The following is a 14,107-nucleotide window of genomic DNA, read 5'->3' on the forward strand; positions in this document are numbered from 1 at the left end:
AAACAAGAAACAAGCTCAAGATAAATTGCTTAAAGGATTACTGCACAGGTTATGGACCACGCATGATAGATTAGCATTCTGTTTAGTTTATGGGGAAAGCCTGCAAAGATGACTTGCAAGTCTCCAACAAATGTAATAAGCTTCTGAAAATACTGTAATTCTGTCCTTTATTACAAATACTGTCATACGCATTTCAATACCCAAGGCGTATACGTTATCTAGTTATGTAAATATTCTCTGTATGGCAACAGCAAAAAAGGCTTTCAATGTTGGCAATTCTTTAACAGTATGCTTATTAAACTTACTTGCTATCTCAGACAAGTTTACCTGATGGTCATTAAAGCATTGCTACTTAAACGCAGAGCAACAGGCACTGCAACAACATGCATTTTCTGAATAATAAAAAGCATAAATCAACAGTATAAAAATATGACAGAAAACCAGAAAATTCTGCAAAATCAAAGACAGATGAAAAGCCACTGTAGTACTTGTGTCTGCATTGGATAGGTGGATATTATGCACACTTACACTGCATAACTGCTCCTTGCCTTGATTGGACACATCTAGAGTCACTACATGGGGGACTGGGGTACAACAAGTATGTCACAATTTGAAATGTCTCTGGCTGATGGTGATGGCCCTGACACATTTGTCATACCTCTCAAATTCAGAGCAAGAAATCTGGAAAAAGCCATAAATAGGAGTGGGACAAAGGCCCAAAAATAAGGACAATGTTTAAATATTGCTCTTATAAACTTAGAAAGATAATAAAATAGTAGGTATTGCATTAGTATGGATTTTTGAAGGATATAAAATCTGAAACTCAAATGTCTGTCATTATTTTCTTACTTCAATCTTTAATGATTTGCCACTAATTTGCCAGAAAACCCAAATTTTATGAAAAATGGACCAAAAATGTGATGCAGAAATATAAAATAGCCACACAATACAGCTGGGAACCTGTCAAAGAAGGGACATTTTTTAAATATTAGTACTGTTAAGCTGTGCAACTGACAAAATAATAGAATCTACATGCATTTCTGAAATAAAAGTAATATGTAACTCTGATCATTACAATTATTTATTAATTGTAAACCCTCCACATTTCTTCCAAAAATTGCCATTTTGTGGCGGGATTATTAGGGGGGAGAGCAACATTTTGAGCCAAAATTGGGGACAGTTGAGAGGTTTGGATATAACTAATTCTATAAAGCAATTTATTGATTTTATTGAAAAAGTTTAAAATTGTATTGCCTTACCTGCTTTTACAGTTGCACTTTCTAAAAAGTCGTTTTTGTATTTGTTTAACTGTTGTAGGCTACACACTCAAGTGTGCTAGCCTGTTTATAGCATTTACAGTGTTTTCTGTGTGATTTTCTGTTATTCTCTGCAAAAAAACAAGAAAAAGAACAAAAAATATATTCTTTTTCCCGCGTTACTGAACTAGAGTAGTCCAGATTTCAGGCTTTGCTGAATTCCGGACTGTGGTATAGGTTCCTGTGTTGCCCATATCCTTACTTGGATAGGAGGAAGCTTCTCTGCTCACCAGTGAGAGTGAGGAGCTTTGAGCAGCCTATCTGTCCCTGGAGGAGTGGTCACAGCCCAGAAACTAGTAGCTTATTGGCCATTTTGGGTCAATTCCTATCTCTTTCAGTTTCCCTGCTTTAAAACCCGCATTTGCATGGTTTTGCACGATTTTGCACACCGCACAGCATCGTGCAGCGCTGCTTAAACAGTTTTAAACTATTCCTGGCTACACAAAGTCTACTCTTCACTTTTCCCCTTCGAACTGTTCTAACTCTCAAAGTAAGCACTCTATTTTCCTTCTAAAGTCCTGCACTTGCTCAAATCTTATAAATAAACACTATCAAACTAAAGCACTACACCCTCTTATACTCTTTATAAGTACTTGGCTCCCTATTGGTCCTTTCTGATCAGCCAATAAACAGTTCCTTATACTATTCTGTCATGTCCAAAAGACAGTTTCAGGTTTACTCTCCAGTCCAGCTAGTGAATCTGGGAATCTTGAGGCAATGTTACAATTACCTTATGTACACAGACCACCCCCTCCTCCTCCCAACAAGCTCAAATATATGTGAGAGATGCAACTATACAGCCAAACTGGAGGCTGAGCTCTCTCAACCTAAGACTGGCACAGTCAGTCAGGAGGAGAAGGTAACCACTCACACCACAAATCCAGTCTCACATAGACCTACCGCATCAGCAAACCAAACACATAAACACACAAAAACATACTCGGAGGCTCTAAATAAAAATCTGCCAAAGCAGCAGAGACCTCAAAAGCAGACATCCAAACAACCACTACTCCACAACAATACCCACGTAGCACATACTTCACAAAGTCAGTGTGCCACACAGTCACAGCCCTTAAGGCTAAACAACACACCAAATACACTTGTAATAGGTGACTCTATTGTCAGACACACTGACATCCCACTCACCAGACTGAACAAAGAGAAGGTCACTGTAAGCTGCCTGTCGGGTGCCAGGATCCGCCACATAACACATGCACTCAGGTCACTCTAAAGCAAGTACAAATCTGACTCCGTCATTGTCCATGCTGGTGTGAATGATCTGAGATGTACCTCCCTGGACTACATGAAAAGAGACATAGAGAAGCTCTCTGATCATGTAGCCCAGGCCGGTATGACCCTGACCTTGAGTAGCATCTTGCCCTCACCAAGAATGATGCCACAGTATAAAGACAAAATGATCAATTTTAACAATTGGCTAAAGTATTGGTGTCATTCAAAGGGGATCCAGTGTCTGTCAGCCTGGGATGACATGCTCGACAAGCCAAATTGCTTTGCTAGGGATGGCTTGCACCTGTCACCCCTGGGCTTTTGAATACTGGCTAAGGCTCTTGCCACACCCATAGTGCCTTTTTTAGGCAAGGCTCAAAAGACAAACCCACCTCCATAGAAAACACAAGGAGAAAAAAAACTAAGGGTAATGCTACTCAATGCCAGAAGTCTAAATCTCAAGATGCACGCACTGAAGGCTCTCCTCAGTATGGAGAATATCGATATCTGTGCAGTAACAGAAACCTGATTCAAGGCTCCCGAGAGCACCCCAGCACTACCAGGTTATAACTCATACCATGCTTTTTGGCCCCAAAACTCGGACCGAAACACAAAAGGAGGGGGAGTATCCATATTCATCAAAGATACCCACACCTCCAGGTTAGTGGCACTGCATGAAGCATTGGGGACCATCCATGTGCAACTAACTAACAGTGGTCAAAACTGCCTTTCAGTTTGTAGCCTGCTACAGATCACCCTCCCATTCTCAGGAACCTCACTCGGCTTTCCTGAGAACATTGGAGAATATGAAGGTCTCTCCAAACACCATAATATTGGGTGACTTCAACTACCCAAACATTGATTGGAAAAACTACTCAAGCCCAAACACCCTTGCCCAATGGTTCCTAGAATTTATAAACTCAAACGCTAAGGAAAAACTGGTCACCACTCCCACAAGAGGGGACAACATATTGGACCTGGTCATCACCAACATGGGGATTCTATGTTCCACACCAGAGGTAAACCCCTCATTGGTAAGATCAGACCATAAACTAATCTCACTGGACATCCATATCCCCTCCCCTCCCCCAGCCAAGGAAACCACTGTGAAAAATTTCTCAAAAGCAAACTTCACACTTCTCAAAACAGAGGTGGAATCCGTAAAAGCCCCAGGGCCAGTGGAAAATACTGCCCAAACTGCAGAATCCTTTTCAAACGCATTCTATGAGCACCTACAGGAATGCATGGATTGTGCTATCCCAAATAAAACTAAGACTCACTTCTCCAAAAGCAGGAGACCTGGCTGGTGGACCCCAGCCATAAATAAGCTATACAACAGAAGGAGGAAGCTACTACATGATAGAGCAAAATCCCAAAAAGGGAAGGCATCTCTGAGCAGTACTAGCAAGAAACTACGATCCCTCATAAAATCATCAAAGGCTAGCTTTGAAAGAAAAATTGCCCAGGACGCTAAGGATAATCACAAGGCCTTCTTTAGTTATGTCAGGAATCTGGGTGGCATCTCCCAGATATGCTCTGAGTTAGTACAAAATGGGAAAAAATACACTGAATGCACGGACATTGCCAACATCCTGGAAGACAGGTTCAGTGCAAACTCCCCCCCCTTCCCCCCCAAAAGAGCAAATGTCTATCCCAACAGAATGTAGCCTCCCAGACATCACAGATGCACAGGTGAAGGCTGCCCTCTCCAAAGCAAAAAAACACAGCATCAATGGGACCGGATGGTGTCCCGGGCTGCGTCTTACACAAGCTCCAAGAAGAACTGAACCCTCACATAAAGTCACTGTTCAAACTCAGCCTTACTACAGGTTATGTACCCAAAGAATGGCGTACAGCAACAGTGGTCCCGCTCCACAAAGGTGGTGCCACAACGGACCACGGGAACTATCACCCTATAAGCCTGACTACTCTGGTCTGCAAAGCTATCGAGCGTATCATCATGGAACTCATAAACAAAGACATTGGAAACCTCCAGACACTGGACCCTACCCAATTCGGCTTTGTTAAGGGCAGATCTTGCCTCTTAAACCTAGTTGACTTCTTTGAAACAGTTACCAAGGCCATAGATGAGGGGAAGGTAGTCCACACAGCCTACCTGGACCTCGCAAAAGCCTTTGACACAATACTCCACTTGGGCATCATAAATAAGCTTACCAGCTTAAATATCAACCCTTATGTCACAAGATGGGTTGCAAACTGGCTTAGGGTTAGAACCCCCATGGTCAGAATTGCAGGTGCCATGTCCCACTCTAAACCAGTTACAAGTGGCATCCCACAAGGCTCAGTCCTGGGCCCTCTCTTGTTTGGTATATACTTCTCTGAGGTACAGGCTAACATGGGAGGACTATGGCTGACCAAGTTCGCAGATGACTGCAAACTGGGAGCCATAATCGACTCTCTGGCTGACACAAGCATCCTCCAAAAGGGCCTCACAGAGATGGATACCTGGTGCCAGAGCCACGGCCTCAAGCTAAATGCAAAAAAGTGCATAGTCATCCCCTTTGGGAAAAACAAAGTGCCCACAAATTACCACATAGGAGGAAATCCATTAAGTACGGAAGAAGTAATTAGGGATTTGGAGACCCATGTAGATAGTAATCTCTCCTTTGACAATCACGTTGCCAAAGTGGTTAGAAAGACCTTCTATATAGCCCACCTTATCACGAAAGGGATCACATCTAGATCTAAAGAGGTCATTGTGCCCCTCTACTCATCACTCATCAGGCCCATAATTGAATACAATGCCCCATTTGGGATGTACCTTACCCGACACCTGCAGCAACTGGAGAGACCCCAAAAGTACCTCACCAAGAGAATCACGGGCCTCAAACAGATGCCCTATGCAGTTCGACTAAAGAAACTCCAGCTCTACTCAGTTGCTTACCGCCTACTCAAAGGCAATCTATGCCTGACATACAAAGCCATGTCTAACCCAGAATTACTGGACATGCTCCACCTCAGGAAATCCAAATCCCTTAGAGCTACATGCTCCAGGGACTTAAACCTCAGCACAGCAATAAACAGGACATGCTGGAGGGACAGATTCATATCCCAGAGGCTCCCCTCACTCTGGAACAGAATCCTAATTCACGTTGGGCAGAGCCCCTCACTGGCCCTCTTCAAGAGAAATCTTGATGAGTGGATGGTAGATTGCAAGTTTACCTCTGGGATCTCTTCTGTGTCCCTGCTAGACAGAGGCACAATAAACTAACCTTAAAGGGCTATCCTCTGTGACCTATTATACAGAGGCACAGTTAACTAATCCAAAAGGGAGGCAAAAGCCAAACGCACTCTGGCTAGGCTTATAGATGCCCTAGGGCAGATAGCCTAGTATCTACCTATGAACCTATGAAACTATTTGTGTGTACCTCTCAACCTCTTAAGGCAAGAAATCTGGACAAGGCAAAAAATATTGAGGGAACAAACAAACGGTACTAAAAATTGCGGGAATGGGCAATAAAACTGTATTGATGTACTGAGGTGAAATAATAGATTTAGGTGTATTATGAGTATACTAACTATAAATGTGTGTGGGATAGGCAGTAAACTAAGGTAGTTAGATAAAGAAAGTTTGGAAAATGGAAAAATAACTTTTTCTTAACTATCAAAGCTAACTACACTTAATGCTCAAAAATTGCTCATTAGTGAAAACTTCAGGGCATGGAAAAGGGAAGAAGCAAACGAAATTTATACATAAGTATATACACATACACACATACACACACACACACACACACACACACACACACACACACACACACACACACACACACACACACACATATATATATATATATATATACACACACACACACACACACACACACACACACACACACACACACACACACACACACACACACATAGATACATGCATATCCACACAAAAATACCCAGATAAAAAGGGACAAATGTCCACATAATACATATGGGAAGTGTGTTAGGTGAATTCATGTGCCTTAACTTGTGCTTTCCAGAAAAGTTATTATTTTAAACTGCTTTCATCTGTTTCTGTTAATAAAGTGAAGGGCTTCTTCAGATCCCACTATACTAGCATGTACTAACATGGTAATTTGTACTACTGATTAGACACATCAAAATATGAACAGTTCAAAATGACATTAAATTTATCCTCATATACTAAATATAATTAAAAGTGTTACAAAGGAAGAAAAAGTAAAAATAAAAAGGCTAACCTAGACTACATATGAATAAAAATATATATAATTAAACATCTAGTACTAAAGATAAACTGAAAACAAAATTCAAGCCTAGCCATAAAAAAAAAAAAAAAAAAAAAAAAAAAATGTGTGTTACTTTTAGTAAAAATTACTATGGTCTAGTTTCTTTAACTCAAAAATGCTCTTAATGGAACATGTCTGACTATTTCCAGGTTTCCAATAAGCTTTAAGCTGAATTTGCCATTCATGTTCTTTTTTCCCCTAACTTTGCTCTCAAATTGCCTTGTAATGGGCCCAAATTGATTCTCTCTATGACATGAGCAACAAAGTTCTTATATTTCATGCAGAGCTAAGCTTGTTTAGACAGTGGGTTGTTGAAGTCCTTAAGCCTGATGTCTGAGAGATGTTTGGTCACTCTTATTTTTTTCTTTTTTGAGTTTGGACTTAGAAAGTAGTAATTGGGCTCATAAATGAACAGTATCTACAGCCTGTGGGTAGCAGGGAAAGTTCCTACCTGTAGTTCTGTGGGTGCACTAATTTATTTATTTTTTATTTTCAACCCAGATTCTAATGTTTCTTCCTTTTTAATTAATGAAGGATGGTTGTGGGCCCAGAAAATGACTGATAGAATGGTTTCCTCTTATGATGCCCCAGTTTTTGACCATTTTTTTTATTATTACATATGAATCTTTAGAATAAGTTAGGACCATACTTTTTTATGCTTGTCATTTCCTTAGCTGATACTTGATTGAGTGGCTTGTGATGGTTTCATTATGGGGGAGGGGGTTCACCAGAGATGGATCATAATTTTGTTTGATGCCCCACAACTGGCCCAGTAATGAAGAAGCCTCAATCCTCACCACTAGCACCAGTGGGTGATGTACATTGGGAGGATGACAAGTACACACACAGTAAAGTGCAATTTCCCTTAAGAGCACACAGAGACCACAGTCAGCCTGGGGCTGGTTTCTCCCTCTTTCTCCAGATTCCCAGTAAGACTCCCCATAGACACAGCTATGGGGTTGAGATCTCAGCTGACTGGCCAAGCCAAAACCTCCAGCAGCCTGTGTGTCCAACCAAAGCTCTGTGTCCCTGCCCAAGTAGCTAACACACACACACACACACACACACACACACACACACACACACACATACACACACACACACACACACTACTGGGAAAGGTTGGCACAGGTTTACTAGCTATGCTCCCTTCTGCGCAGAAAATAAGGTAGTATTACTGCCACCAGCTAACTCTTTATCAGCTACTTTAAGGCCCTTAACAAAGGGTGTCCCATCTTACAGTGTAATGTTACTATTATTCCAAATGGTAGTTTGACCAAGAGCAAGGGTATTAGGAGTGGCCCACAGTGTCACCAAATAAATATGCAAATACACTCAGAACTTAAAAATGTCTCACAAATATCAGCCACAATGAAAGGTTTAAATATATTTAGTAATAAATAATAAAAGAACAAAAAAGTACTCAATAAATAATCGCAGTTATATCAGAGTTCAAAATTCATAGGAAATATTTAAAACAACATTGCAGGACGGCCTCAAATAAATAAAGAAATCATCTAAGCTATACTTCACTATATTCCTGACTGTATCTAAGAGAAATTACTGTACCCTAGTTAAGTTACTTACAGAGCAAGCAGGCAGGTGTGGTGAGCGGGTGTTCTTGTCAGGTCAAAGACAAAACGCAAAATTCTGTCTCTCTCTCTCAGAGAGTTCTTAAATTAACATGTCAAATATTACTGCTGGGGTAGCTTGCAGCATGACATCACTCCTTATCATCTGATTATCCCAGGTGAAATCCCTCACTGTAGCTGGTAGCATTTAGCATCTACCTGTGAAAATACATAGACCTCAGATCTTATGGCAAATAAATGGTGAAAGTCATAAAATAATTTACATTTTTCCACATTTAAAGACAACACAAAAAACTTCTAGTTCCAGACATTATGTCTCCTGTTGCACTGAAACTGAAAGATAACATCTCTTTTGTTTATGGCCCAGCAATAAAGTAACTTAATTTCAACTATTCTTCTGAAGTTTTGCAAGTTAATCTCCTATGTTTCAGTCTCTCGTGTTAAAATATATACATCTAAACAGTTAAAAAAGTGTATATAGATTTCTTCTCAGTACTTTTCAAAATATCTCTTCAGCACACGTCTGTACAATATGACATATAGTTTTAATACAGCTGTAACACAAGCATCTTACATGAAGCATAACCGTTTACAAAATTCCAGACGTCTGTGCTGGCAGTATCTCCTTTTGTTACACTTATATATAAATCATATTAATATTCACAAATATATAATTATTTACAAAATTCCAGCTAGCTGGGCTGGCAGTATCTCGTTTTGTTACAAGGAGTTAAATGGTTATCAATATTTTAGCCACCAAATGTTCACTGTATCCTGTTCAAAGCAAATCTTGCTGCAGTTGATCTAGGTTGGTAAGAAATCAATCTATCTCTCCAGCTTAAAATCTTAATTGCAAAACTCTTAGATATTCCAAAAGTTTCAGTTTAAGGGGGTGAGAGTGTGTATGCAAGTGTTTGCAGGTTAGGGTTAGGGAATGAGATAGATTTAGTATATATATATATATATATATATATATATATATATATATATATATAGATGGGTGTACTTTCCTACAACAAAAATTCACTTTTTCAAAATGGGAAAGTACATCCCCACTTAAGCGAAAGTGCACTTTAACGAAAGTGCGCTTTTGCTTAAGCTCACTAGACCGAACCTACCGCACCACAATGGAGGACATTGAAAAACAGGCTATGTCCTCCACTGTGGTGCGATAGTCATGGACCTTAGGGTAAAGGCACGGGTCAAGGTAAGGGGATAGCCCTACTAACACATTAGTGTGGGTGTACTTTTGAAGTTTGAAGTAGTGAACTTTCGTTCTTCAAAAGTACACACATATATATATATATATATATATATATATATATATATATACATATATATATATATATACACACACACACACACACACACACACACACACACACACACACACACACACACAATGCAGATGTCCAAGGACAATAAAGTAACATTAATGTGCTCCGTACACAAATTGCTCTAGACCACAATGCATAATAACCCACATGCTAACATGTAGAAACTTGCTACACCATTTGAGTGCAGCCCACCATGAAAAGCAATTTATAGGTGATGTAAAAGGTTAGACATGCCTGGTGTGTAGAGAAGCAGTAGAGCTGGTGCACACGAGCATGTTGTCACATATACGATAGCCACGTGGTAGTGCGACTTTGCTGTCAGTGGTTGTACATAGATGTCAGCCTAAGTTATATCATATGTTACAACAAAGGGGTTGAATGTGCTGTGTGTCTGGTGATTGAAAGGATACTTGTAAATATGCAGTTCTTCTTATGAGCATATAATGTATATCTCCCTCTTTAAATTAAAAAAAAATGATTCTGACAAGAGGTATTAGAAGTTGAAATCATTGTAAAAAATATACATTATTTACATGATATTTTTTTGTACAGGCTGACTCTAGACATACTTGGCAATGAAACTGCAAGGACTACATGATCACAAAAAGAACAGTTTATGCAATAATGCATAACTACAGCTGCATCATAGTATAAAGAAACAGATACTTTGAACTGCATGAAAAATTAAGTGACAAGAACTGAGGTTATGATATGATTTGGACAATCAGAAGTATTACCTCACTGTTTATGTTGTAGAGTACATAATTACTACTATGTCATTAGGAAGTAATGTTTTAGATTAAGTTACATAATCCTAAAGGTCTGTAACTAGTCTGAGTGTTTGTAGTAACTGTGGCTTCATATCAGCCTGTGTAAAATGGATAACTCACACAAAGATGCTTGTAACAAAATTCTTGCTTTTTGTTTACCTACAAGTATCAGATATCATGATTTCTTATAGCATGAAGTTTTGCCAGAAGAAAAGAGAGAGGAAATATATGGCAGAAGGAAAGAGTGCATGACAAAGTTCACAGAGGTTTGCATACATTTCAGAAAAAGTACTTCAGGAAAGTATATCCCTGATGAATACATTAAAATGAAGTATATAAAGCAATGAGTAATGAAGCTACTAATGGATAGAAGTAATCCTTCATGAGTAAAGTTTACAAGTACTGAAAAACTGATTGATGTATGAAGTGAGTATCCTGCATTTCAAGATTTTGAATCTCAAAGATAGATTGACAGATAGTTACATAGATACACAGAGGCAGATAAATACACTCATACTCAGACAAATATATAAATTGATAAGAAAGGTGCATTGAGATAAAAATAATATATAGAATACCTGAACTAACAATTAAAATAATATTTAAAGAAATGCAAGTTTACCCCAATTGTCATTGCAAGAGCTGCCTGGACATCATCAAGGAAAGACATGGATTCATCATGTTTTTTCTTCTTTGTTACAGGCGAGCTGCTACTTCATTCAGGTGATCATCGCTGATATGTCATTTAACGGATTCATCTTTTAGGAAGTTTTATAGGATAGCTTCCATTCCGAGTAGATTTGCTTCTTTCCCTTTGTTATTTTAAGGGCATGCTGGCCAACCAGCGACTGTACAAGTAAGTATAAAAAAAAAAAAAAAAAGAAGGAAGACAGAATAACCTGAGTATTGTTAGAACAGTCAGTCATAGATGCCTATAATGTTGGACTCTGCTTATAATTGGATAAGGGTTTTGTGCGATTGATGAGAATTCATCTAGTGGCACTTGTGGATCAAAAATGTTATTGCGCTAATACATCGGGTTTATCAGTTATGTTATTGGGTGGTCTGACTTGAAACTTTGATTCCTCTGGTAGAGATATGACCATTTTTGGAGTTTTAGATTCCCTTGAGGTTTAAAGAGGCTGCTATGAATGTAAATACTGGCGGCTATTCTGGTGGCCTTGTTGAAAATGCCAGAAAGGAGAATCAAGTCGTGCTGTTGGAAAATAATCTATATGCAGCAAACTGTTTGATAAATATTTGTACCGGTATCTATCCATCTATGTATATCATATATATACATATATATATATATATATATATATATATATATATATAGATCCCTATCAGAGTCTCAAAGCTTCAAAACTTCAGAATTCATATGGTTGGGACATATGATCGAAGTTTTGAAACTTTGAACGTTTTGAATGGAAGTCAAGGTACATCATGGAACGAGAAATTTGCCCTTTTCTGCAATGTAGTGCAGTCTTGGAGTTGGTATATTTAATTAGCAGGGAGTGTGCGGGTGCCTGCAAAAATGTTAAAATATATATATTTTTTATTATTATTTTTTTTTTTAATGCTTGATGTTCAGAAACTTCGATCATAATCTCGGCCATATGAATTTCAAAGTTTCGGAACTTTGATAATCTAACATAGATCCAGTAGGTTTATAGGTCATTTTGGTTATGAATTGGTTTCATTAACAATTCTAATCACAGGAGCAAGGATGCTTATCAGACACCTATATAAAAAATATATAGATAGATTGATAGATATAATAAATATAGGCAGCAAGTAGAAGATTAAGGTGAAGTTAAACCCAGTATTATTCTTTTTTGTTTCAGGGGATGCTGTTGCCATTGAGAACAATGGGTGGATTATTCCCAGCACCACTGTAAGAGCAAATTGTCAACAATTATTTTAGGGGCAACCAGGCATTTGTTTGGTATAAAGTTGGTTACTGTATATGGTAACCATCTGAAATGTCCTGAAATATAGAGATTAAATAGCCAAAAAAGTGGACTTACATATATCAAGTCTGGGATGGCAATTTTCTCAAAGGTATGGTGATCTCAGAGTTGGTATATATAAGTTTGGGAGAGTGTGGAGGGCTTGCCCCCCTCCACAGTGAGGGTGCAGGGGGGTTTGTCCTCCTACAAAAAAGAAGTTTAAAGGAGAAGTTCTATTTTCAAGATTTGGTCCTCTCTGGGAGTTTTGGTCTTTTATTTTCGTCTTGTCAGCACTCAGCATTTTGAGTGCTGATATTTTATTTGGGAGCCTATTAAATCCATATCATAAGTTGGAATGATAAAAGGACTATATTCAACAACTCCTCACCCCTTTCCAGGTAGTCAGCATGCAATGATAAAAGGTTGCTTAGTGGGAAGAGGAACATGCAGCAAATTTAATTTTGGTTAGTCTTTGCAGTCTATACACCCCACACACATACCCTATTATTCCCCATACAATTGTATTAGAAGTCAAGGTCTAAGTTGCCTCAACGTATATATTTGGCTTGAATGTTTATAGACATGCCTGAAGTTAACAATAATCACCTAATATTTTTATGTATAAAATGAGGGGAGGAGTAACAGATAAGTATGCCACAATAGCAAGGTTAGTATAAGGCTAATAATACTGAAAACAAAGCTATATTTACCCAAATACACTAATAAATGAGTTGGACAGTTATGCAGTTGGTATTTGTCTTATTTATTTGTGAGAATCATAGGTACTGCCAGCTGATAGCCAATCTGCATATATTTAGCCCTAAAAAATATTACAAAGAGATGTCAGTAAACTGTTAATGCTGTAGAAAAACACCTCCTAACTCCACCAAACAAAGCAAATCTATGAAAGCTTGGAGTTAGGAGGTGTTTTTCTACAGTTTCTTGGTTTTTGGAGGTGATTATGGAAGCGGAGACGCAGGGGAGAAACAACGAAACTACGGACTCGGGGCAGTCTAGGAAGCTCATTGGACAGTTGAGTGAGCTTATAGACTTGCTAACGCCCCTTTGTAAGTCTATGCTGAACCACGAGGAAAGAGGAGCGTGGGTTAAGGATACCGGAAATGGAGACTATTTTGCCAACGGACAGAGAAGTAAACGTAAACGGGAACTGTTTGGTGGTGGAGGAAACAACCGAGATATGGAGGATACAAATGGTAGTGTTTTCAATCCTGCAGCTACCCCGGGGATTTTATGCAATGATATACAGGAAGCTGGTGTGTCGGGTGCCGAAACAAATCAAATAGGCACAAGAAGTTCATTAAAAGGTACTGTTAACCATAAAAAAGTTGTCGAAATGAAAGACTGGTTGCAAGCCCAATACAGTTTCAACCTTTCTGTTAATAGGGTATCAGCAGGAAATACTACGGATTCTTACAATAAAAAAGTGGACAATTTATTTAAACTATTGCATAAATATAAAAGTATTGTTATTGAAAATGCATATTTGGATGAATGCTTAAAAAGGGATATTGTTCCTAAAGGTCTTAGGACCTGGAAATATCCCAATAATGTACAAGTAGGATCCGTTTTTCATAAAGAACTGTTGGTTGTTTTTAATAGATGTGGCCTGGACATTGTTAAATTGATT

This window comes from Protopterus annectens, chromosome 13.part0 (genome assembly GCF_019279795.1).
Source record: "Protopterus annectens isolate FY-2018-M chromosome 13.part0, PAN1.0, whole genome shotgun sequence".
Lineage (NCBI taxonomy): Eukaryota > Metazoa > Chordata > Ceratodontiformes > Protopteridae > Protopterus > Protopterus annectens.